The 25043-nt window shown below is 35.6% G+C and overlaps 1 protein-coding gene across 1 annotated transcript in view; it reads left to right on the plus strand.

Annotated features, from left to right (window-relative positions):
- LOC132796757 (AF4/FMR2 family member lilli) overlaps positions 1–25043 on the plus strand; it is a 114668-nt gene that overhangs the window by 5132 nt on the left and 84493 nt on the right. The window contains 1 exon segment of the mRNA XM_060808020.1: positions 362–783. The gene's annotated coding sequence lies outside the window, so the exon portion shown is untranslated.

The following is a 25043-nucleotide window of genomic DNA, read 5'->3' on the forward strand; positions in this document are numbered from 1 at the left end:
AAATCCCGTAGACAAAGTTATTTCTAATTGGCTTGATAATCAGTTCGAAAAAAAACTACATTCATTCAAATCTGTAAATAATGCCAATGCTTGCCTTGCCCCCAGACATACCCAGACACCAACAATTTAGCATGCAAATTAATCCAACATTCTCCCGCAACATTATATTATTTTTGCGAATGCTTTTTGATCATACCACAAAATTGATAATAAAGAAAAAAGTAAAAAAAAAACAACTAATTGATGCCCAATCAATCAATCAGTCAATCAAGAGTACATAATTAGTCGACAAATTTAAAGTTCCCTAATTGTTCTAATCGTACTATTCTCGTATTCTCGTATTCCGTTTCCGTTTCCGTAGTTTCCACGTTTGATGCGTTCGTTCGTTCATTCGCTCGTTCGTTCGTTCGTTCGCTCGTTCGTTATGTTTACCAGTTCAATTTTATTGTATAAAACCAAAAGAGACCATATCTAACTAAAGCGCCAACCAGAGACGTTTAAAAAATACTGAAAAAGAAAACACAAATATAAAAAAAACCAAAAATAAACATAAAAATTCTCTAAAGTGTTTCTAATCTTAACTTCTTCAAATTCTCTCTAATAATAAACACAACACAAAACACACAAAACCAAAACAAAACAAAAAAATATCAACAAAAAAAAAAAACCAAACAAATACCAATTTAACAATCATCATCCATACCAAAAAAAAAAATAAAATATACATCGCAGCCAAAAGTGAACTTTTGTCTAAACACAAAGCGCATGAGCTTTTGTCACAAGGTAAGTCTATTTCTATCCTCTATGAATATTTATTTATATTATTATTAGCATATTCAGTTTTTATATTCATTGCAAATTGTGTGTATTTTTTTTAAAGGAGATTTCTTTGTTTAAGTTATCTCTGCAATTTCTTTGTTCAAGCGAAATTTCGAAATCTAATTGCATTTATGAATCATGCTGCAAACATAGAGATAGCGGAAAGTCCTTAAAGTCCTGGTCCCCGAAAAGTTTGCATTGTCTTTAGTTGGGATCAAAACAAAAAAAGAACAGAGGAAGAAAAACCTGGCACTACACTCATGTTTTTTCCCCATTGAAATCATTTGCTTGTACTCGATAATTGATCGATTACCTATCCCAATCGCAAGTACAAAGTTTTGGTAAGAAGTTTGTTTTTTTGTTTTTTGTTTTCCGTGTTCTTTCCTCTTTTTTTCGGGGGGGTTTTTCCCAAGCATTTCTATTCAATTATCCAGTTAAATGAATGCTCTCTCTGGTAATCGGAAGTTTTTCGATTCCATTGCCTAGCTAGTTGTCCAAATTCTCTTGGCCATGATTCATGATTTCATTTATCTGCAAAGAATGTTGTTGTTGGCGACAATTTTGTATGGCAGACGGCGGCGCTTGGCTCTAAAATATTGGTTATTAGCATAGCAGATGCCAGAGTGTGAGAAAGAGAGAGAGAGAGAGAGAGAGAGAGAGAGAGAGAGGGAAGAGTGTGTGGGAGTCATGTTGAATTGCTGACAAAGCAGTCAGCGCTTTTTGTTGCCTACTTTTTGGGGTCAGGGACTTGTTTTGTCAGCTTGCTAGAGACACACAAGTGCCCGAGAGTGCGAGACAAAGCGAGATAGAGAGCGAGAGAGACAGAGAGACAGAGAGAGAGGCATTGCCTATACATCTATTTATCGCTACCCACAACATTTTCCTTTACTCATTTTTTTTGTTGTTGTTGTTGTGCTGTCGTCGACGTCGACTGGGCTGCTGCATCTTTTGTATTGTGAATCATCGCCAGAGTATCGCCAAATGCATTGGCTGCCATTGGACGCTGACAATGCACAGCAAAGCAAGCAAGATAAGTGCCACCCTCCCCCTATCCCTTATTCCCCATCAGTCATCACTCAACCCTCATGCTCAACTTGCTTTGTCGTCATGTTCAACCTCGACGTTGTCATCGTCATCGGGAACAGCATTTGGCTTTTGTTGCAGCAGCTAATTTAGCGTTAATCGAAGTGTATTTACATCCGCTTCTCTCGCTCTCTCTCTCTTGGTTTCTCTATCTCTTTACTTTTTACTTCTGCCACAACGATTGCAGCTCAGTGCTACTCAGTGTTGCATTAGCATTCGCTGTTCCTGCGGCTTGTTGCTAATTAGTTTTCAATCCCAAAAATTTACCAGCCCTAGATGGTGGCGAGTTGCCGCAAAAGCCGCAACTGCTTTGACGTACTAATCACTAGCTTTACAACCGATCAATTAACAGCAAGATAGCGAGGAAGAGAGAGAGATACAAAGAGGGAGAGCGAGATAGACACGCTTTTCACCAATTTCGATTGAACTGCGCTTTCTAGTTGGTCGCCTCAATGAATTTTGATTCGAATTTGCTAATACGTGCAAAGGGATTTGCAATTATACCCTGTACAAGTGCAGGGTAAAAGGGTATATATGAACTACTGAAAACAAAGATTGAAATAGTATTTTATATACTTTTCGGTATATTTCGGTATGTTAATTTGGTATATTTTCATGAAAAATTGTAGCGGTATAGCTATGTTTATATTTATAGTATACAGACGACATTCAGTATTCATTTGGTATATTTTCATGGAAATGGGTAGCGCTTATATCCATATCTATATTAGATATTAGGATATTAGTTGTGTTTTAAAAACATTCGAAACAAGTAATAAAGTGCAGTATTATAATGAAATATGCATAAATTAATATACCAAATTCTAAAATATACCGAAACGTGAAAATATGTGACGACAGCAGCTTAAGCAAAGCCTTAATTAACAATTTGTCTGAACTGCAAAAATAGCAAAGTTATAGAATTTTTCAAGAAATCTAAATAAAAGTTCTGGTAGCTGAAATAATTTATAGTTCTGATTATTAGCGAGGTCTTCAAACTTTGATATATGAAATAAAGATACAAATCTTTACAACTTCTCTATTTTATTTGAAGTTTTAATGAAAATTTGAGAACTTGCAATGAGTAGATTTAAAAGAAATGAATGTTATAAATCTTTAAGAATTAGAAAGAAATTCAAGAAGAATTCAACACTTTTCTTTAAAAATATTACAAATTTAAGTCAACTCTATAGAAACGTTTTAATTTCTTGCTAGGGTATTTACGAGTCTAGAGTTTAAAGTATTAACACTGGCAAATGAAATGTCATAATTATGGGCTGCACTCGGCGTTAAATGCGAGATGCTTGCATGGGTTAGACACGAGCTTACAGCACGATGATAGATGTGGCAGTCAAGTGGCAAGGATATTCAATCATTTGCTGACCACAAAGAATAACTGTTGCAGTGTGTGACGTCAGGCCGAGTTCCATTAGTTGCTCGACACCAACTACAATATGAATGCGAATACGAATACGAATACGAGTGTGAATGTGAATGTGAATGCGAATGTGAATGTGGCGAGGCCCACATCGATGTGCGTTAATTGACCGCAACTGTTTGACACCGAGCAACAACAACAAGAACAAGAACAGCAAGTGATTTGTCATCGTCGCTGCCTCTTTCGTCTCTAGTTCGTTGCACAAATATGAAAGATGCTTGCAACATCCTTCAATGCCAGGCAACAACAATGCTGCAAAGATGTTGACAAAGGACGAGGACAAGAGCTCCAAAGAGCTGCGTCTGCTGTTAGGCTCCATTTACTGCTGCAGCTAAGGATATTTATAACCAACACAATGTTGAGTGTGTCTCAGTGTCTGTGTATGTGTGTGTGTGGGTGTGTGTATTCTGTTTGCGCTGTGCGTGTGAAAACCGGATATTTGCCATATTGTTCGACGCACGTTACGTATACGCCGCATATGCTCACTCACTTTTTCCTTCTCTGTACTTAACTAATATGCGTTGTACATACGCCGCTTTGACACGTTGCAATTGTTGTTTTGGCATCATTGTCGTTTGCTGTTTGTTGTTCGTGTTGTTCGTTATTTCCTCAACATTTGTATTGTGATTTTTTCTCCCTTTCTCTCTCGCTCGCTCTTCAACATTTTTCCGCTTGTTTGCGGCTAAAATGTTGAAAGCAATCGCTGTGACAGCACAAAGCGTGTGCAATTATTTTAATCGCATAGTTGATTTCATTACACATTTACCAATGCATTTCCAATTGCCAACAATAATGAAGTGTCAATGCGAATTGATACACCAACAATTACGTGCAACGAGAGGAAATGCCAAACACTTTCTGCATAGCTGAGGAAATGTGTAATTGAAATACTGCAAATAAACGAAAAGCAGCTGGATACGAAAGCAACATGAAATTGAGCTTCCTAATGCACTTCGGTGTATAGAAAATAACAATTAATTAATGCATGTTTTTGTGTGCCATTAAATGCATTTGGTTTGCCTTAAATTTGTGCTTTTTGTTGGCACTTTCATTTTACTTAGAAACTCCATTTATTGTACATTTTTAATGTAGTAGTAAATCGATATGACAAACGTACTTTTTGGTATAATTTAGTGTTTTTTATATTTTAATTCAGAATATTTTCTTGAAAACGGATAGCAGGTAGTATGTCTATAGGTAGTCATGTCTATATTTATTGTATGCAGACGAAATACACTCTTTAGTAATTCAGTATTCTTGGTATGCTAATGTGGCATATTTTCTGGAAAATGAACAGAACACTTCGGCATATTCCAGTATTATTTTTGGTATATTCATTTGGTATGTTTTCTTAAAAATGGGTAACAGGTATCGTCGTGTCTACTTTTATAGTATGCATACCAAATACACATTTTAGTATATTTCAGTATATTTTTGGTTTATTCTGGAAAGTGGGCAGTAGGTATAGCCTATATGTCGTGTCTATATTTATAGTATATACTATATGTATGTACGCAATTCAGTATTTTTTGGTATATTGTCTTAATAACGAGTAGCGGATATAGCCATACTATAAGTATTGTAGTATACAGGCCAAATTCACATTTCTGTATATTTCAGTATTTTTGGTATATTTTTTGGTATATCTTAAATATGTACCTTCTTTTAGTATACATACTTAAATTCACACTTCGGCATATTCCAGTATTATTTTTGGTATATTAATTTGGTATGTTTTCTTGAAAATGGGTAACAGGTATCGTCGAGTCTTTTTTTTATAGTATGCATACCAAATACACATTTTAGTATATTTCAGTATATTTTTGGTTTATTCATGTTGGTATATTTAATGATAATACCGCACTTGCTTACTTTTGTTTCAATTGTTTTTAAAGCACAACTAAACGTTTTTTAAGCTGGGAATAATGCAATGTGTTAGCAGAAAAGATGTGACGACAGCAGCTTAAGCAAAGCTTCAATTAAAATGACACTCGAAGACAACAAAGAACGGATATTGAAATGAGAGTAAAACATGTGTGTGTGTGTGTGTGTGAAGCAGGTGGTAAATACGTTAAAAGGCCAGAAGGTGGCGCCACTTTAGGTTGACACTCGCGTAATACGCGCTGCCAACGCAATTTTTGTGGCATTCGTCTGAAATCGCTTATTTTACACAAAAACGTCGGCCGTTTAAGCCTCATGTGTCGCACACCTGCAACGCAACTCCCCCTCTTTACTCCCCCTCCCCTCTGTTCCCCTACTTTTCTGTCTGTGTATGTGTGTGTGTGACAGGTAAGTGAATTTATGTTGCACACGCTATGCGAAACATGCCACTGCATTTGCCCATAAAAACCGAACAGGACAACAACGAGTGAAGCAACATAAAGTGGCAGAGGAAGTGGCGCAGTCAGAAAGTGAGACAGCGAGGGAGAGACAGAGACAGTGACGGAGAGGAAGGTAGCTCAAGGCTCAGACACGAGCAGCAAAAAAGAACTTTCACAGCCGCAACGAAGCGAAATATTATTTATTTGCTGCCGGGGTTTACCTCCATGATATTACCTGCAGTTGTTGTACCCGGCTGTACTCTTTTGCGTTGGTTGGCAAACATTTTTGGCTGGCTGGCTGGTTGGTTGGTTGGCTGGCCAACGTAGCAACGTGCAACGCATATAAATCGTTTTCCAGAATTGCAGAAAAGGAGCGAAATTAGACAGAAATTCGTTGTTCTGTTCCCTTTATCAGAGTACACACATATCACATTTGCACATGATGGGCGACAGGAACTGAAGTGGCAACAGCGGATAAATGAAATGAATATGCGCGTTAAAATCATTGTATTGCATATGCATACGCTGCGTATACGCAATCCGAGCGAACGCGAGATAAGAGCAACCAGCAAAAGAGGGGGAAATAATAACAATAATAATAATGTGGAGAAATTCGATTGCCATTTCGCAATTTATTACATTGAAGACATCAACGAGTACTTTTTTTTTGCAGTTTTTTAATAATGCCAACCGCAAACATATCAATCAACAATTGCGTCTGCAAGTGATGATGAACTGCAAAAATACCCTGTAAAATTGAAGTAATAAAAATGTACCTTCAATTAATACGCCACAGTATATGATAGAGTTAATTTAATGCAAGAAGAGTAATGAAAATGTATGAAAAAAGTTGGCCGAGCTTTAAAAGAAAAAGCGCAAATGAAGCACAAATATTCATAGAAATATTTATGCGTAGGCAACCGACAATAAAAGTGGCAATCACAATGAAATTGCATAAAGGGAAATCAGTAAATGGAAATGGCAAATGAAATGAATGCTCTCTCTGCTTCGGATGGATAATAGAAATCAATTTTTTGTTTGTGGGGACAAGAAGTCAATTTGTGTTGCAGGCAGGCGGTGGAAAGAAACTTTCTTCATGAAAATTACTCACATTTAATGAGAGACTAAAGCAAGTTCTCACACCTCAGGTTGTTGTTGTTGTTGTTGTTGTCTATGCACTCAAGGATATCAAATTTTTAACCACGCGTCACACATGGCAGCACAAAGTGAACAGCAGCGTGGTGGTTAGTGGCTAAACACCACACACAGAGAAAGCGACACACAGACAGACAGAGAGCGAGAGCGAGAGAGAGAGAGAGAGAGAGTTGAACATTTAGTCAGTCAGTCAATCAGTCAGTCAGACAGTTAGTCAGTCAGTCTGTGCTTTTGCTTCTGACTCACTCAAAGGCAGCTTGAAAATGAAACCGGATTGCTGTTGTCCTGGCAGGTGGCAGTAAGTAGAAAGCACTAAGCAGTTGCCACTGCCACAGCCACAAACAACAAGCAAGAAAGCTACAGTATCGAGTGTGCTTAACTGTGAGATATCCGCTCATCGTTCTCAATAAAATATACCGAAATGTAGATTTGGTATATCGAAATATACCATACAATATAAGGACATGACAATACCCGATTATCGTTTTGAATAAAAATATACCGACAAAATACTAACATATACCAAAAAGTATATTTGTTATGTGGATAGATTACTACATTCGAAATATACCAATTTGAGGACAATATTCGATACCCGATATTCGTTTTACATAAAAATATACCGACAAAATACTAGCATATAACAAAATGTATATTTGCTATATTGATATATTACTACACTCGAAATATACCATACAATATAAGGAGATGACAATACCCGCTATTCGTTTTGTATACAAATATACCGACAAAATACTAACATATACCAAAAAGTATATTTTGTATATCGATATATTTTATATTGGAAATATACCATACTATATAAGGACATGACAATACCCAATTATCGTTTTGTATAAAAATATACCCACAAAATACTAACATATACCAAAAAGTATATTTGGTATGTGGATAGATTACTACATTCGAAATATACCATACAATTTGAGGACAATATTCGATACCCGATATTCGTTTTGCATAAAAATATACTGACAATATACTAACACATACCAAAATGTATATTTGCTATATTGTTATATTACTACTTTGGAAATATACCATACAATATAAAGAAATCTTGGAAAATAAAATATAGCAAAAAAAATACTAACACATACGAAATTGTATATTCGAAATATACCATAAAATTTTCGGATTCGTTTAATCGTTTTAAATAAAAATATACCGAAAAAAATACAGACATATGCCAAAGTGTATATTTGGTATATGGATATATTACTATATTCTAGTTATGCCATAGAATACAACAAAATAATATTTCGAAAACATACTATACATATACCAGAGAGCACAAAATATACTGCCTTAGACTGTAATACAGAATTTATACACTTGGGGTCGGTGAAGGTTTCATCTGCCTGTGACATACGTTTCCTGTCGGCACAAATTCGTAATACTCTTCTACCCTATGGGAAACAGGTATAAAAAGCCAGCTGGAGAGCTAGAGAGCGTGCGAGCGAGCGAGAGAGAGAGAGAGAGAGAGAGAAAGAGAGGCAAAGTACGACACGCGCTCAAAGTACAAAGTTACCAATTGATTTCCGCATGGCGTGTGTCATTGTTGTTGCTGTTCCTGTTTGTTGTTGTTACTGTTGTTGTTGTTGATGATGATGTGGCTGATTGCACAACTAGCGGAAATTGCTATCAGAAATCAGTTACTTGTGACGTCATAAACATGCTCGCTCTCTCGCCCAAATCCCTTTGTTAACTCAATGTGAAAACTTTCATGCTCTCAACTACCTTCACTCGACTCGCCTTGCCTTTCCTTTCCTTGACTTGCCTTGACTTGACTTGACTTGAGGTGTCATCTCTTGCTTCCTCTTGAGATACGTTTCGTTTCGTTACGTTACGTTAGTTTATGTTACTTTGCGTTACCATCAACTCGGATCAGATCCCTTGTGAGTTGTGTTCAAGGTGAAACAATTGCTCGAGAGCTGAGGATTTTGTAACTTTGAAAATAGCGCTGTAAGCTGCAAAAAAGTTTCTTTTTTAATATTATCTATTTCTTCCATTTTTTTCTGTGCTCTTTCATTAACTTAGATTTAATTTTTTATGAATCGTAGAATATTCGAATTATAATTTATATAGATTTTAATAAATAAATACATTGTCGACATTTGTCGAGCTTTAAATTTGTTAGACTTTATTTAGCTGTTCTGGATAGTAAAGAGATTGTAAGCTGAAACCTTAACTAATTTCCTCCTTTGATATTCAATTTTTGTTCTTTTTTGTATAAGAATTGAATTACTCGTTGTGTATACAAATATATAAAAGAAATACTGGCCTATACCATTATGTATTCTAGGTATATGCGTTGTGCCATAGAACACAATAAAATAATATACCCAAATATACCAAGCTATGAATACTTACTTACGATTAAATACTTGAAAAGGGAATTTAATTATTCGTCTTGAATATACCGAACAAATACTGGCATATACCATGATGTATATTTGGTATAATTTTTCGAAATATACCACTCAATATACGGACATGGCAATATCCGCAACTCGTTCTATATAAAAATATACCATAATGTATATTTGGTATATAAATATATTTACTACATATTGTAAAAGAATATAATTAAATAATATACCGAAAACGTCCCCGAATATAAAATAGAGCATGAAATATATATAACTTCGATAATTAATATATAATTTTTTAAGGAGTCGACGAAAGTTTCATCAGTATTCGTTCGTTTAATTTCTCAATTATTTTTGCTAAAATCTCTATTCTCTGTCAACTTCATTGCTTTAAATCCCGTCGAAGAAGTTTGTATGAAATACCTAAAGTTCTGAGGAAGCTATTTTTAATTATGTTTAACTGTTGTCCAGGGTATCTTCAAGTTGAGCACTCGACTCGAGTTTTGGGGGATTTGTTGTTATTGTTTTATTGTGCCTTATTGTTGTATTGTTGCTTTAGTCGTTTGTCCAGCAATTTGAGCTTCCGCTTTGAATGAGACTTTCTTCTTTTTCCTTTTTTTTTTTTTTTTTGGCTCTTTTGTAGCTGCCAATTTTGCATATGACAACACACAACATTTTCCTTTTTTTTTTTGGCTCTCTACGTTTTATGTGCACCTTCGCACAGTTCGTGTTGTTGTTGTGGCTGTTGTTGTTGCTGTGGCAAGTTGGCGGCTGCTGTGGCTTGTGTTGTGTGCTGTGTTTGCTTTTGAGCTGTTGCCGCCGAAAGTTGAACCCTTTTTTTGTTGTGTTGTGCCTGCTTTTTGTTTGCTTAATGTTTAGTTCTCACTTTCACGCAATGTTTTCATTAGAATAAGCATCTCCCCCCTCCCCTCGAAGTAGAAGAAAAGAGGAAAACAACAAGAGCAAAAATTGTCAACAAAAGCGAGAAGAAGAAACCAACGAAGAAAGGCAGCAAGAGCAACAAAAAACAAAGAGTAAGAAAAGCTCCCACATACATAGAGGAGTAAAATTACTTAAAACAAAATACAGTTGAGTGGGTGGAAGGGTGGGGAGAGGGGAATAGGTTAGGCTTGACTTTGGGTCGTTTATGTTTTCATTTCTTTGGCCGGCTGAACACACACACACACACACACAGACAACTTTAACCCTATGGAGACCTTTCTTCAGCTGAGCGCCCAGCTGCCACGTCCACACACCTTGCACACCTCTTTCTCTCTCTCTCTCTCACTCTTTCTCGCTTTGTTGCTTTGTTGTTTATTTTGCTTTGGCACATTTTAGAAACAATAAAGGAAAACTTTGAGCGCTTTATGTGGCCGCCTGGGCCACTGAGGCTCGCTTTTTGTATCCTGCTTCTGTCGCTGTCGCTGTCGCTGTCGCCGTCGCTGCTGTTGTCCTCTGTATGTCCTGTGTGTGTCCTGTATATCCGCTGTGAGCTATCTTCATTTCAACGCGTCGCAGCCGGCTGCAAGTTGGCCATAAAAAACAGGCGAATTACGTGAAGCGGCCCCTAAAACCAAAAGGCAATGTTTCCTTTTGCCTTTGCTGTTGCCTTTGCCTTTTGCCTAAGCCACGTCCTGACAACCCTCTATGTCCTGCGTCCTGCGTCCTTTCTTGCCGCCGCTTTGTCAGCCCCTGGCTTAAGCATTTCCATCAAAAATTATGAAAAGTCGAGCGCCTTGCCAACGTGCTTTTCTCCTTTGCACTCTGCTTGATTTGTCCCTGGCAAAAAAAAATTTTTCGCTTATCTTTTCTTATTTTTTTTTTTTTTCGCAATTTTCGCTTATCGATTTTCCCCAGAAGTTGTTAAAGCAAACTTCTGTTGCTTTCCTGAGCATTCATTAGATTAATCGCATTGTAGCTTGCACTTCTTTTGATTGAATAATCTTCTTGTTTTTTCATTTTCTCGATCGCATCGAATTTACAAATTGTTTTCTTGATAACTCTTTTTGTTGTTAAGGGAAACGTAAGAGCTTAGAATATTTTTGCACAATATATAATTGCACAACATAAAACGTGCAAGGAATTAAATTGGATTTATCATTCTTTATTGAATAGAAAACAGAAATAAATTTCTTCGATTGAATTTACTTTTTATTTTCTTAAAATTAATTACGAAATACAATTTTGATTCGCATTTAAAATTTTAAGAGATTTTAGTGAAAAACTCCAATATTTTAAATACATATAACAATGAAAGACAATCATAAATTTCTTCTCAATTTTATGACAAATTCAAGTTCACATTTTCTTAAAATTCAATTCACTTCTTTGTAAATAACCTCACAATAGGTTTGTTTTCTTTATATTTATAGATTTTTCTAATAATTTAATTCATTTGTATAAAGAATATTGAAAGACAAAGCTAGAATTTGAAATGAAGATCTAAAATTATAAGATTTTGATTTATTATTAATATTAATTTTATAAATATTATTAATATTAATTTTATTTTTATCAAGTTATTGGATATAATTTCTACTCTTTATAGATATTCGCTAAAGAGCTCTTATAATAATTTAATGAATTTGTTAATTAATGATAGACGCAGCTCGAATATGAAATTCATTATATAAGATTTGAAATTATAAAATTGAATTTATTTTTAAATTTTATTTACATTAAGAACTCTTTAACTTTGGGCCCATATAATAATAACTGAAAGTTGAGTCTTCCTTGATGAGTTTTGTGCCAAGCAATTTGTGTGTGGAACTTGAGTCCTGGCTTAAATATAATTTGCAACCGGTTGGTCCCAAGCATTCTTAGCATCCTTGAATGGCCGCACTTTAATTACGCATTTCAGTCGAACTATATTTCTCCATATATGATGGAAACTTTCTGTTTCTGTTTCTGTTTCGGATGGCAAATTTGCCATTAGTTTGAGCTGAGTCAATAAGGGCAACCGCCAAAATGTTTGGAACGTTGCTGCTCTGCTAAAAATTGCCTTTTGCCTGCCTTTTGGTTGCTTGCTGCTTTGCTGCTTTGCTGCTTTGCTGCCTGTTGCCTGTTGCCTCTGCCTCTTGTGGCAAGGCAGTTGCCAGTTTTTGACTTTGACATTGCGGTTTTTAAATTGCTTATTTGCCATCCTTGTCATTGTCATTTCCAGCGTCGCCTTTGCTTCCCTTCTTCTTGCTCCTTTCCCTCTTCCCCTCTTCCCGCTCTCGCACCTCTCCACCCTCGACTCCTTCCACAGCGTGTTCGACGTCCCTTGGGCAAAAGTGTAACCACAGCGCCGAGTTTAATAACCAAGGCAACGGCAAAATGTTAAGCACACTTTGGACTGCTTTCAGTCTAATCCTCACCTAGCATATCCACCTCCCCTTCCCCCACTCACTTCGTTATCATCTGTTCGGCATTGATGAGCTGCATGTGACAAATCAAATGGCTCAGCACAGACTGCTAACCACATTCTGCTGTCGCTTCTTCCCCTTCCCCTTCTTCTTCGCCTCCTTTTGTGTATTCTTCGTCTGCTTCTTCATCTTCTTCTTCTTTGGGCTGGCAACCACAAAGTGTTTTTCCCCAGAAACTCATTAGAAAGCTGCTAACGCTAGATGGCGCTTGTGTGCAGCAGCAGCAGCATACAAAATTTCGTTACAAAACTTCAAATTGAGTTTATTGCTTTGGATCGTCTTTGCTTTGTCTTTGATGACGACAGATGGCGCCACACAGCATGTGCATGACTAAGACATACCCTAGGAAAAAGTGAAAAGACACATTTGCGACAGAATTTTCAAAGGTATAGTATTCCAAGGGTGATCTATTTGCTTTTTCTACTTAGCATTTGCAATTATTCGCATTAAGCAGCACTTGAACGGCTAAGATATACCCTAGGAAAAAGTGAAAGGACACATTTGGAACAATATTTTCAATGGAAGGGCATTAAATCGGTGATCTTTTTGCCTTTTTCTACATAGCATTTGAATTATTCGCATTAAGCAGTACTTGAACGGCTAAGACATACCCTAGGAAAAAGTGAAAAGACACATTTGCGACAGAATTTTTAATGGCAGGACATTAAATCGGTGATCTTTTGGCCTTTTTCATTTCGCATTTGCAATTATTCGCATTAAGCAGCACTTGAACGGCTAAGACATACCCTAGGAAAAGGTGAAAAGACACATTTGCGACAGAATTTTTAATGGCAGGACATTAAATCGGTGATCTTTTTGCCTTTTTCATTTCGCATTTGCCATTATTCGCATTAAGCAGCACTTGAATGGCTAAGACATACCCTACTAATTAAAGGAAAGTTAAATAGTAGCAAGAGATTAAGTTAGTTTGTCAGCAATTATATTCACTGTTGTCTGCCTTTTAAATGTAGAGTTCTTTAGTGTTTGCAGCACTTGAACGACTAATAAATACTCTACAAAATGTTGTGTATTAAGAACAAAGTAAAATTTAAAAGCGAATTTGTCATAATTTTAGTGTAACTTAATATGCAGGCTATTTTCCATTTGAAATTCACAACTACTTATTCTAGTATTTAGCGATGTGCACGACTACAACATATCCTAGTAATTATGAAAAAAAAAAGGAAAAGGGCTAAACTTAGGTTGCTTCTTTGGTTGATTTATCTGTTAGATAAGTGTTAACTAAGCCATACTTATGTGTATTACAAGTAAGCACAGCATACTCTACTTGGTTGTTCATGTTTTACAGAGCATATTTTGTATAATTTGGCATATATGAAATTTTTCTGTTCTGTATTTTAAGCATCTGATTGCCGTACTTTAAACTGCTGCCAATAATAAATCAAGTAGCTCAGGCCAAGCTTTATACATAAACACACATACATACATGCATATGTATATGGTTCCGCCCCGCCCACATCTTCTGTGCCATTCCGCCTTCTTTTTGCTGTGCTTTTGTGTGCGCTGCATTGCGCTTTATATGATTGATATGCCAGAAATAGATGAAAATGCAGATACAGTTGCAGTAACAACTGTGTTCAAACACACACACACACACATTGAGGAATGTCTGTATCTGTGTCAGTGGGGCAAGGGTGAAGGGTAAAGCGGGGGAAAAGGGAAAGGGGAAGGGAAAGGCACATGTCCGCCGGGCAAAGGATCTCGAAATTTAATTGCATTGCTCTGGCATATTTTGGCATATTTCAAATGTGCGGCCTGCAAAATTGATAAGTGGGCGGCAGCAGGAGGCGTGGCAGGCAGTCAGCTGCCCATTATTGAGCTGCCCACACATAGAGAGGAACAGAGAGAGAGAGCGAGAGAGAGAGAGACACGCATTTCATTTGACTGGCTGTTTAATTGCTCAAGAGGCGCCTCACGCAATGAAAAGAAAAATGGGATAAAGATTCGCATATCGCGATTGAAATTATTATTCCGCATTCAACAGTCAAATAGCCCAATATTCGCTTGCTCTTCAACTTCAACTTGGCCCGCGGCTGCCAACCGCAGCCCAAAATGCACAAATGCAAACAGTTTGACCGTTCCCTCCATCTCTCTCTCTCTCTGTCTCTCTCTCTCTCTCTCTCCTTCTCCTTGGGCAATTGGGTCAACTTTTGGCTTTTCAGCTGGGCTCTTTTAATTCCTCTATTTTCTCTCTTCTTTTTTTTCTCGTTTTTCTCCATTTGTGCAACTTGGCTTTTGGTTAATTTGCAGTTAAGTTGCCAACAGCGAAGGAAATGGAAAATGTAAATGAAAAATCGTCTTCTTCGCAAGCTATTTTTTTCTTTCGCGTTTCAAGTGGCTGATTGCAATAGTTTTTTTTTCTTGTTTTTTTTTTTGGTTTCTAGGATTGCTTCAATTTGTCAAAATAAAAATATAAATTTTATTGCCCATGAGCTGCTAATCATTCAAATTAGATTCAATGTTGAATTCAGTTTTGATTTAAATGCGTAAAATAAATTGAGTTTAAATTGTTTTAAAGTCTATGTTGAAGTAAAATTTGTCCAGATTTAATTTCTAAGTGAGGTTTTTCAAACTTGTGCAATATTTATATTGAATTCAACTTTTAAGTACAATGAAGTGAAGATTTTATGCAGCTGAATAAACAAGTTTTGCAATATCCACCAGCTAAAACTTGAAACTTATTATGCTAGAATAAATGGAAGCCAAGAAATCCCAGTCTGCTTGACTGTGAGATACTCGCTACCCATTTTTTTATAAAACCTAATTTACAATTAATATACCAAAAAATGTTGAATTATTTAAGTATTACTACCGCGAGAATACAAAATTATACCGAAAGCTTTTGTTTCGGTATATTTATGTATTACTACATTTAAAATATACCATAGGCGATAAAATATACCAGATTTTCAGCCAAAGCAGCTAAAGACTAGATTACAGTAGACATCTTTTGCTTAACAAAAAAGTTTGTTCTAAAAGGCCGAACTTGGTCTATTCATTTCCAATGAAACCATATTTTAAAATAACACCAAATTAATGTACCACAAAAATACTAAAATATACCCAATGTTGTATTTGGTATATTGATATAGTACTGCATTCAAAATTTACCATAGAATGTAAATTATACCAGATTGTTAGCCAGTTCTAAATTATACAAAATTAATATACAAAAAAAACTAAAATATACCGAATATTGTATTTGGTATATTAATATAATGTTACATTTAAAATATACCATATAGTGGAAAATATGCCAGATTGTTACCTAGATTCTAAATTATACAAAATTAACATACCACAAAAATACTAAAATATACAGAAAACTGTATTTGGTATATTCACATAGTGCTACATTCAAAATGTACCAGATTGTCAGCCCGATTTCAGTAGTGTTTTTTTGCCATACAAAAGTTGTTCCTAAATAACTTCTACAATTTCTATGCTTCCTTCTGGCTGTTACATTTCCTACAGGCAAAGGTATTATATAATACTCATCTACCCTATGAATAGTGGGTATAAAATAAAAATGAGCATTGGCCCAAAATTTGTTGTATTCGATAATAGTAATATTCGTTGCGTAGCAATTAAACAGCGAAAATTCATGGTGAGTTGTGCAAAGTGATAAATGATGCTGCAAATGCACTGCCTACTGTGTGTGTGGTCACTGAATTAAATTGCATTGCGTTGAATTGAGAGCGGCCAACGGGTCGTATGCGTAATTACGCTGGCTATATATATATATATATATATATGACTGTGCGTCTAAGCTCGAGTATCTCATTGCATACAATTGAATGTTTAGCCATGGCGTGTTCATTCTATGCTATGAAACAACATTTGCCTAATTTCGCGGCACCATTCAAACACCTCTCTACCTCTCCCTTCGCTCCTCTTCTGTGGCCCAACAAAAGTTCAACTTGAAGTGAAATATTCGCTTTCATTGTTGGCGTTTGTTTGCCGTTTGCTACTGCCACGACATTGTCAACTTGATGAGATGTTTATTATGTATATATAGTATGTATATACATATATATGTATCTGTATATACTATAATAAGCTGTATGTAAATTTTGTTGGCCAACAACTGGCTGACAGTTGAGACAGGTGTTTGGCTAAGATGAAGCGCGAGGAGTCTGTCATAAATTACAATTACCTGTTTGTTCTTTATGTTAAGCGGAGTGTCAGAGTTATGCGCCCAAAGCAACCAAATTGAAAACTCAATTTTCAAACGAAGCCAAACCTAAAATCGAAGTGTGAGCGTTGTTCCAGAAAACAGCCGGAACAAACAGTAAAACTTGACTCAAGTTTACACACGAAGTTTTTGCTTGATTTTCTCGACAATTTGCTTTAAATTTTCAAGTCAGAAAATTGGCGAATTTGTAGTGAAAGCTTTTACTGGAATGACTTTCGCCCAGGTGTCTGAATTGTAAAGCAAAGCTTGGATACTTAATGGGAAGACGTTGAGTTTTGCTTACCATGTCAAAACAATTTATTTATTTATTATTATCGTAACTTGTTTGTTTATTAAAATTAAGTTTAGTTTTTTCTCTGTTCTAAGTGATCTCCTTTTCGTCTGAGGACAAGATTCAATTCTTTAGTTTATTGTGGTAGTATATCAGACTGAAATAAAACCAAATTAAAATATTAAAAATACTAAAAATACCAAAAACTATTTTGGTAGTTTGTGGTATATTCATTTGGTTTGGTTTCAGAGTTAACTTTACTGAAAATAAAGTGATTCACTTCTGCAATAACTATATTGGTATATTTTAGTACTATTTTGGTGATACATTTGGTATATTTTCAGCGAAAACGTGATTTACGTTTGTAAATATTCAGTATATTTTAGTATTTTTATTTTCTATTAATATAGTATAATTTAAATGCAAACTTTACTGACAATTACGTGCTTCACTTTTGCAAGCCTCGCAAAGTTTTGCTCACTTTCTCGCTTGGCGAAACTGTTTGCGGGAACATCTCACTCAGCGGTCTGTCAGTTTAGACTGTTGGGGATTTACTTTTAAGTGGATGACAGATTTGTTTGGCTTAGGTGCAAATGATAAGTGATCGCATTAAGTTGATCTCTTGATCATTCGATGAGCCTGGGCTGGTAAAACAAATTGTGTCCAATAAAACTCGCAAAACTTGGACAGTTTCTATTGGCTTCCTTTGTCTCACGTTTCGAGAGTGTAAATTTAATTTCATTCAATATATATAATAATATCCAACTGACAGAGAAAGTTGCGGGTGGGAGGTGGTAAAAGGGGAGGGAAAATCAGGTCCCAATGGACTGACTGCGGGAACCTGACCTAAGCCACATGGCCATGAGGAGAGTTAGTCGTGAGGTGAAAGGACACGAAATTTATTTAACCTGCAGCCGCCACACAGTGCATATTTGAATTTATGTATTTGCCATGCTCGCGATGGTGTGGGCGGTGGCCCTGGAGGCGTGGCAGTTTGCTCAAGTAATGCCCAAAAAAAAAGTACGCAAGCAAAATAAAATAGAATAAATGCAAAGAGCAGCCAGGCAAATTGTGACGACAAAGTCGAAGGACGAAGCACGAGAAGGACACTGAAACTTTTTTGCCCAAGTTACGCTGTTGCAAGTTGTGTTTCGGAATCGGGCTGCGTCTCCCCCTTCCCCTCACCTCTCTTCTTCCCCCTTCGCACCAACAGCAATATTAAAGCAATGCCAACTTCTTTGCTCTTCGTCATCTTGCAAGCGTCGAAATGAGCTGCGCCAGAGCGTTTGACACATGCAGCGCCACCTGGCGGTCGTCGCCGTCGTCGTCGTCGTCATCGCTGTCGTCATGAATTTGAATTTTGTGTGGCAACTTCCTCCACAGGGAAAGAAGCGAAGCGAAACTCTGTTACCATAAACTTTGCCTCGCGGCAAATGAAACAACGCGACCAGCCGTAGCCATAGCTGAAGCTGAAGCTCAAGCTGATGCTGTTCCAAGAGGCGTATACGTAATGTCATTTGTGTATGCTGCATACTTTTGCCTTTGCGCGTTATTTAAATGCATTATATCCTGAACCCAAAGTTATGTTGACTCGCGCTCCTAGCACATTCTTTTGCTTTTTTTTTTGGGGGACCGAGCGAATTGAAGTCGACTATATAAAAAAGACGGAGAAATGCCGAAAAAAATGGCAAAACAGAATATAGTATATTGTGTAGAAGTGAGCAACAGATAGAATTACGAGTAAATAAGAAAGAAAGATAACAGTGGGGTTTAATATTTAAAATATACCGAAAATAATATATATCGGAAAATACTTAAAAAAGTAAAGTTTATTTTTGCTCTATTAATATACTACAACATTTAAGATAAAATATATACCAAACTTAAACTTTGCTTGTTTGCTTGTATACTAAAAATATACCAAACATATACTAAAATATAGTAAAATGTATTTTGGTATTATTAATATACTATTGTAATAAAAAATATGAAATTAATAAACCAAAAAATATGTGGTATACTTGTGCATTTGCAGCAACATAAAATTAAGCTACTCCAAAGCTGAAAAGACTTTGACAGTATTTTTCTCAAATATGGAGTATTTTATGTGCATTTTTAAAATATACCATAGTCAACATATCAAAAAATACTGAAATATTGTTCAATTTTTTTTGGTTATATAAATATACTTCGATATTTAAAATAAAATATATCAAATTAATATACTGAAAAAAATACTGACATAAGGTAGGCATATTTGGTAGATTTGTGCTCAGTTTAAGTCACAAGCAGAAAACAAGAATAAAAAATAAATGTTGCCATTTGTAGCGACATAAAATAAAACTACGTTAGAGTTCAAACTTTTGCTTTGAGATCTCTCTCTCTCTCTCTTTCTCTCTCTATCTCTCTAATAATTGTGTGGCACAGTGTCCGCTAATATTTAGTGCAACTATTTGAAGCTGGCAATTTAAGTTATGCACAATTTAAGCGTGCTCTATATTTAAACTGCAACCAAAAAGAGAATACAAAAGCAGTAATTATTATGCTTGGCTTTGTGCGCCAAAAATATGCGGCAAACAATTAAAGGTAGCATGCTTTTTGTGCGCCAGTGTAATTCATTTTTAAGCTGTGCGCTGATAATTGCGGTACACAAAAAAAAAAAAAAAAAAAGAAAAGAAAAATGAAAAATGGAAATATTATGCAAATTAGCGAGTTGGTTTTTGGATTTGGGTTGAGTTGGGTTTGGGTTTGAGTTTTGGGTCTGAAAAGTGGATGATGACAATAAACTGAAGCTGCTTAATTAACGCCAGCGAACTAAAGGTGTATGTGTGTGTGTGTGTGCGTGTGCGTGCTTTGTTAGCATTTGTGTCGTGCAAATGTGTTCATTAGAATGCAACTATTTGCCAGCTCCTCAACTAGTATATTCCTGCTCTTCATCATCATCGTCAGCTAGTCATCATCTTTGTCGCCTCGTTTTTTTGTTGTTGCTTTTGTTTTGGTTTTTGCTTTTTGTGCTGTGCCAAATCCACGCTCAGTTGTCGCCTCATTAATGAGTTATTGTTGTTGCCATGGCAGCTTCTTTCGGTTAACTCGCTTTCTAAGCTCTGTCTGCTTCTGCTTCTGCTGCTCCTGTTGCCTCTATTCATGTTGTGCAACGCCTGATTACACGAGTTACACTCAAGTGCCTCAACCTGCCTGCAGCGGCTGCCCCTCCGCCCCCCCTTTGCCCACCTTTTTGTGCTCGGTCGTGCTGGTGCATAAATCAGAGCAGAGTAAGCCACTGGCTGGCGGCAGCTGCCTAGACGAGTCCTGCATAAATAGGCAACTACTGACATGGTTAATGAACGCCACGCCACACCGCCTGCCCTGCCCTGTCCTCCCCCCTCTGCTGCTGCTCCTGCTGGCTATTGCCTTGGAGAGACTGATGCGAAATTGAAACTGAATGAGCTGCAGCTGGTATCAAGTACATTTTGATTGAGTGAACTTCCCTTCAGAACCTCTGCGCGGGCCCAAAAGGTCTCCCAGAGGCTGCGAATTTGATTCTAGTTCGGAGCTTACGGTTTCGACTAATGCAAAGAGGGGCCATTGTGCTGCATTGTTGTTAATCAATGTGCAGTGTTATCGTTAATCGATTGCACAAGCATTGTGCCATGATTTCCAAATTCGAAGAGCCTAATTACAAGCAGCCAATTTGTGGTTAACGATGACGAAGTTAATCGCTTTAACTGATATCGATCAGCGTTAAACACATTTTTGTGGTTACGATTGCGATTGGAGTTATACATTAAATCTATAGATTTAATCGATATAAATTGAATCAATAAAATTTTCTTTATTTACTATTTGATTTTTTTAAGGTTATAAAATAGAACCGTTTGCTCATAAAAAGAGTATTATTAAAAGTAAATTATAAATTTTACGAATTGACTAAAATTGCATTTTCGCACCGAGTGTTATCGATTATCGATAATTTTACATCGATTCCATTTAATTATTATTTATTGTTTTATTATTTCCAATTATTAATCTTTTTCAATATATAATCGCTTCATTTACTCGATCGATATACATAGATCGATAAAGTGCTCTTTTTATTGTCATCGTTTATCGAACAATATTCTGTTGATACTTATAAGATATTACAAAATAACTTCTTGCTTAAAACAAAACTATACTAAAAGTAAATTTTCATTTAGAAATTTTCTAAAATTGTATTCTTGTAACGTGTGTTATCGATAGCAATAATTTTGTATCGATTCCGTTTGATTTCTTCTCCAATTATCAATCTTGCGCAATTAATAATCGCTTCATTTATTTGCTGTAATTTCAAATTTGCTTAAGTTTCTTGTAGTTAGATATGCTTCGTATGTGTGTGTGTGTGTGTCTGAATGTGTAGTAAAATTGTGGGTGTGTGTGTGTGCTGTAGCGAAAGTTTGGCATTTGTTTGAGCTGTCGGAATGCGCAAATAGTTGCCAAACCGCGGCAAAGCAATGCAGCGTGCATAGTTGGCAACGCGAGCAGCTCTCTCTTTCACACACACACACACACACACACACACACACACACATAGTTACACAAATACCAACACATGCATAGATATGTGAGCACACACAACGGAAAGTCATGCATTATTTACTATATGTAATTATAGCGCATGGCAAGGTCTTCATATCGAAAAGCCTAAAAGTGTTAGGAGAGAAAAGCGACGAGACAGGAAAACGCTGCGGAAAATAGATATGGAAGTGGAGATGGAGATGGAAAGAAATGCGACAACTTTCCTAATTATAGACACTGGAATTTTCCGCAATTAAAACAAGGATCAATATGAGAAAGAACGAAATAGAGCGAGAAAAAGAGAGAGAGAGAAAGCAAAGATGGGGAAATGTAGAAATAATGCATTGAAATGAAAATATAAAGAGAAAAATTAAAATAAAATGAATTAGGGATAATTCTGTATGAGAGGACAGAAAATCATACAGTTAGGAGTATTATAAGAAAATATAAAAAAAAAGAAAAATGATGAAAAAGAAAAAGAAAGAAAGGAAGATTTTTGAAAAAAATTATTATAGAAAGTTTAAAAAAAATAGTAGAAAAAAAGTCATACAACGATGCATGAGAAACAGGAAAAACACACAGTTAACAGTTATTATACAGAAGATGAAAGAACTGTTATAGAATATTATAAAAAATACTAAATTTAGAAATCTTTTAAAATTAGTTATAAACAGTGAAACGTCGACAGAAAGTGATTAACTCTCTACATAAAAAAGTATTCTACTAATTCTAGTCATATTCAGTGTAAAAGAAGAATTAAATTTAATTTGAAATATGTATAATGTAATTGATATTCTCAACAAGCTAGGAAGTTGAGTGTGCTCGACTGTGAGATATCCGTAACTTATTTAAAATAAAATCAAAACAGAGCGGTATTATTTTTAAAATATACCAAATACTAATATACCCCAAAAATACTAAAATATATACCAAATGCTATATTTGGTATATTGGTATATTACTACATTCAAAATATACCATCATATACAGAATATACCAAATTGTCAGTCAAAGCAAACCAAGATCCAAGAAGGTATTTCTTTAATAACTTATACAATCTTCATCAGATCTCCACCAAATGTTTAGGAATCATATAGAAAGTGAAACGCAAATAATAAGCGATTAAGTTTCTGCATAAGAAAGCAAAATAAGAATTGCATATGGACCGTTGAATTTGAAATATAATGTAGATATATGAAAATCTGAAAACTGCAATGAAATTAAAGGTGGATTGTAAATAAGTTGAAAAACTTAAGACACCAAAGTAACTTTTGTGTATTGTTTAGAATCAAATACTTTTTTGTTTGAGCCGTTTTTGCTGGTGTTTGGCATGGCAACATCAGCATCTGCATCTGCTGTTGATTCTGCCTCTGTTGCTGGTTATATAATCTGGCCAAGTTGTTGAAAGTAGAGAAGAGTAGAAACAAAAAACACAAAAACACAACACACATAAATTGAAAAGAACACTTGCTCGTCAACAACACCAACGGAATGTTGTTCTCGTTGTTGTTGTTGCTCTCATTGTTGTTGTTGTCATTATTGTTGTTGTTGTCAACAAGCATTGACATTAATTAAAGCCCAGCGTTGCATGCAACTGCCATCTGTTGGTGTTCAGCACGTGAGTGTGTGTATGTGTGTGTGTGTGTGTAAAGCCGCAACCGAGTTTCTATTTGATACCCTGTAAAGCAGCTGAATATGCAAAAAGCTGTGCGTACTTAAGACACGACAACAATGAGGGAACAATAGTAATAAGATCGATTTAAAGTAGTCTAAAGTGAGCAGTAAATTTACAGGGTATGCAGATAGTCGATCAATCATTTAAGGAGGCATCAACATGTAACTAGTTGTTTGCCCTGCGGCGGCTTCAGTTAACCATTACGCTTTAATTACTGTGCTAAAATCCACGCTTGTCTGCTGCAACACACACGCACACACACACACACACGTATGGCATAAAAAACTAGTATGTATGTGTGTGTGAGTGTGCCTTCATGCTTGTTGCGCTCAAAAGCATGCTTTAAAAATTGCCTCATTCAGAGCGACAGCATCCAAAGTGGCTGAGCCATGAAAGTCTCATTGAAAAACCCAAATGGTAGAAAAAGCTCGAGAGCAGGAGGCAGAGAGAGAGTGAAAGAGAAAGATATAGCAAAGAGAATCGTGGCCCTGATTAACAGCAGTGGCAATATATGTAGCTCGAGCTACCTGACTTGACTGACTGAAACTGAACTGAAAAGTCGCACTTAACTCTCAGTTATGCTGAGAACTCTGCCTAATGAAATTGCACAATAAATTTAATCATCGAGCTACTACTACTACTACTACTACTACTAAGAGTGCCCATCTAATAACAGCATAATATTATGGCATGCCTTGCAATTATTATTGCTCTCTTCAACATCCAGAAGTTGCATAAAAGAGTCGATTCAATTATCGCTGAGATGGCTTGTGGCCAACCTCATAAAATACACTTTCACTATGCATTTAATAAAATTATGTTTGCAAAGTGAAGTGAAGCTTATGCAGTATAATTCTGCTGTTATTCATTTTGTACATAATAAATATGTATTTACAGAGTTTGAAGCTCTTGTGTGGCTTCTTTTTAAGATAGAGTCTACTTATCGTTATTAAAAGTTATTCAAGAAATAGTTTTATATGGGAAAATGGTTGCTGTTTTGGTTGATATTTTGGTATATTTTGTATTCTCTGGTATATTGTGAATATACCAAATATAATATATGTATATACTATATACTTTGCCATTTTTTGAATGTGGTAATGTATTAATATACCAAATATACATTTTGGTATATTTCGTACTCGATAATTTGGTATATTTTGCATTCTCTGGTATATTTTGAATATACAAAATATACAATTTGGTATATTTGACATACTTTGACATTTCTTGAATGTAGTAATATATCAATATACCAAATATACATATATATACAATATACATATATTTCGTGCTTTTTGGTATATTTTGAATATACCAAATATAATATATATATACTATTTACTTTGCATTTTTTGAATGTGGTAATGTATGAATATACCAAATATACATTTTGGTATATTTCGTAGTCGATAATTTGGTATATTTTGCATTCTCCGGTATATTTTGAATATACCAAATATACATTTTGGTATATTTTATATACTTTGACAATTCTTGAATGTAGTAATATATCAATATACTAAATATTCAATTTGGTATAGTATGTACTTGATGGTATATTTTTAATATGCTAGTATATTAATATACTAAATATATAATTTGGCATATTTTTTAACACCATTTCATGATTTGATATATTCGAGTATTTTTCTGGCATATTTTCGATATTTTTGTTTGGTATATTTTTGTATAATTTCTTTTAAATGGG

Source organism: Drosophila nasuta, chromosome X, assembly GCF_023558535.2.
Source record: "Drosophila nasuta strain 15112-1781.00 chromosome X, ASM2355853v1, whole genome shotgun sequence".
In the NCBI taxonomy this organism is placed as follows: domain Eukaryota; kingdom Metazoa; phylum Arthropoda; class Insecta; order Diptera; family Drosophilidae; genus Drosophila; species Drosophila nasuta.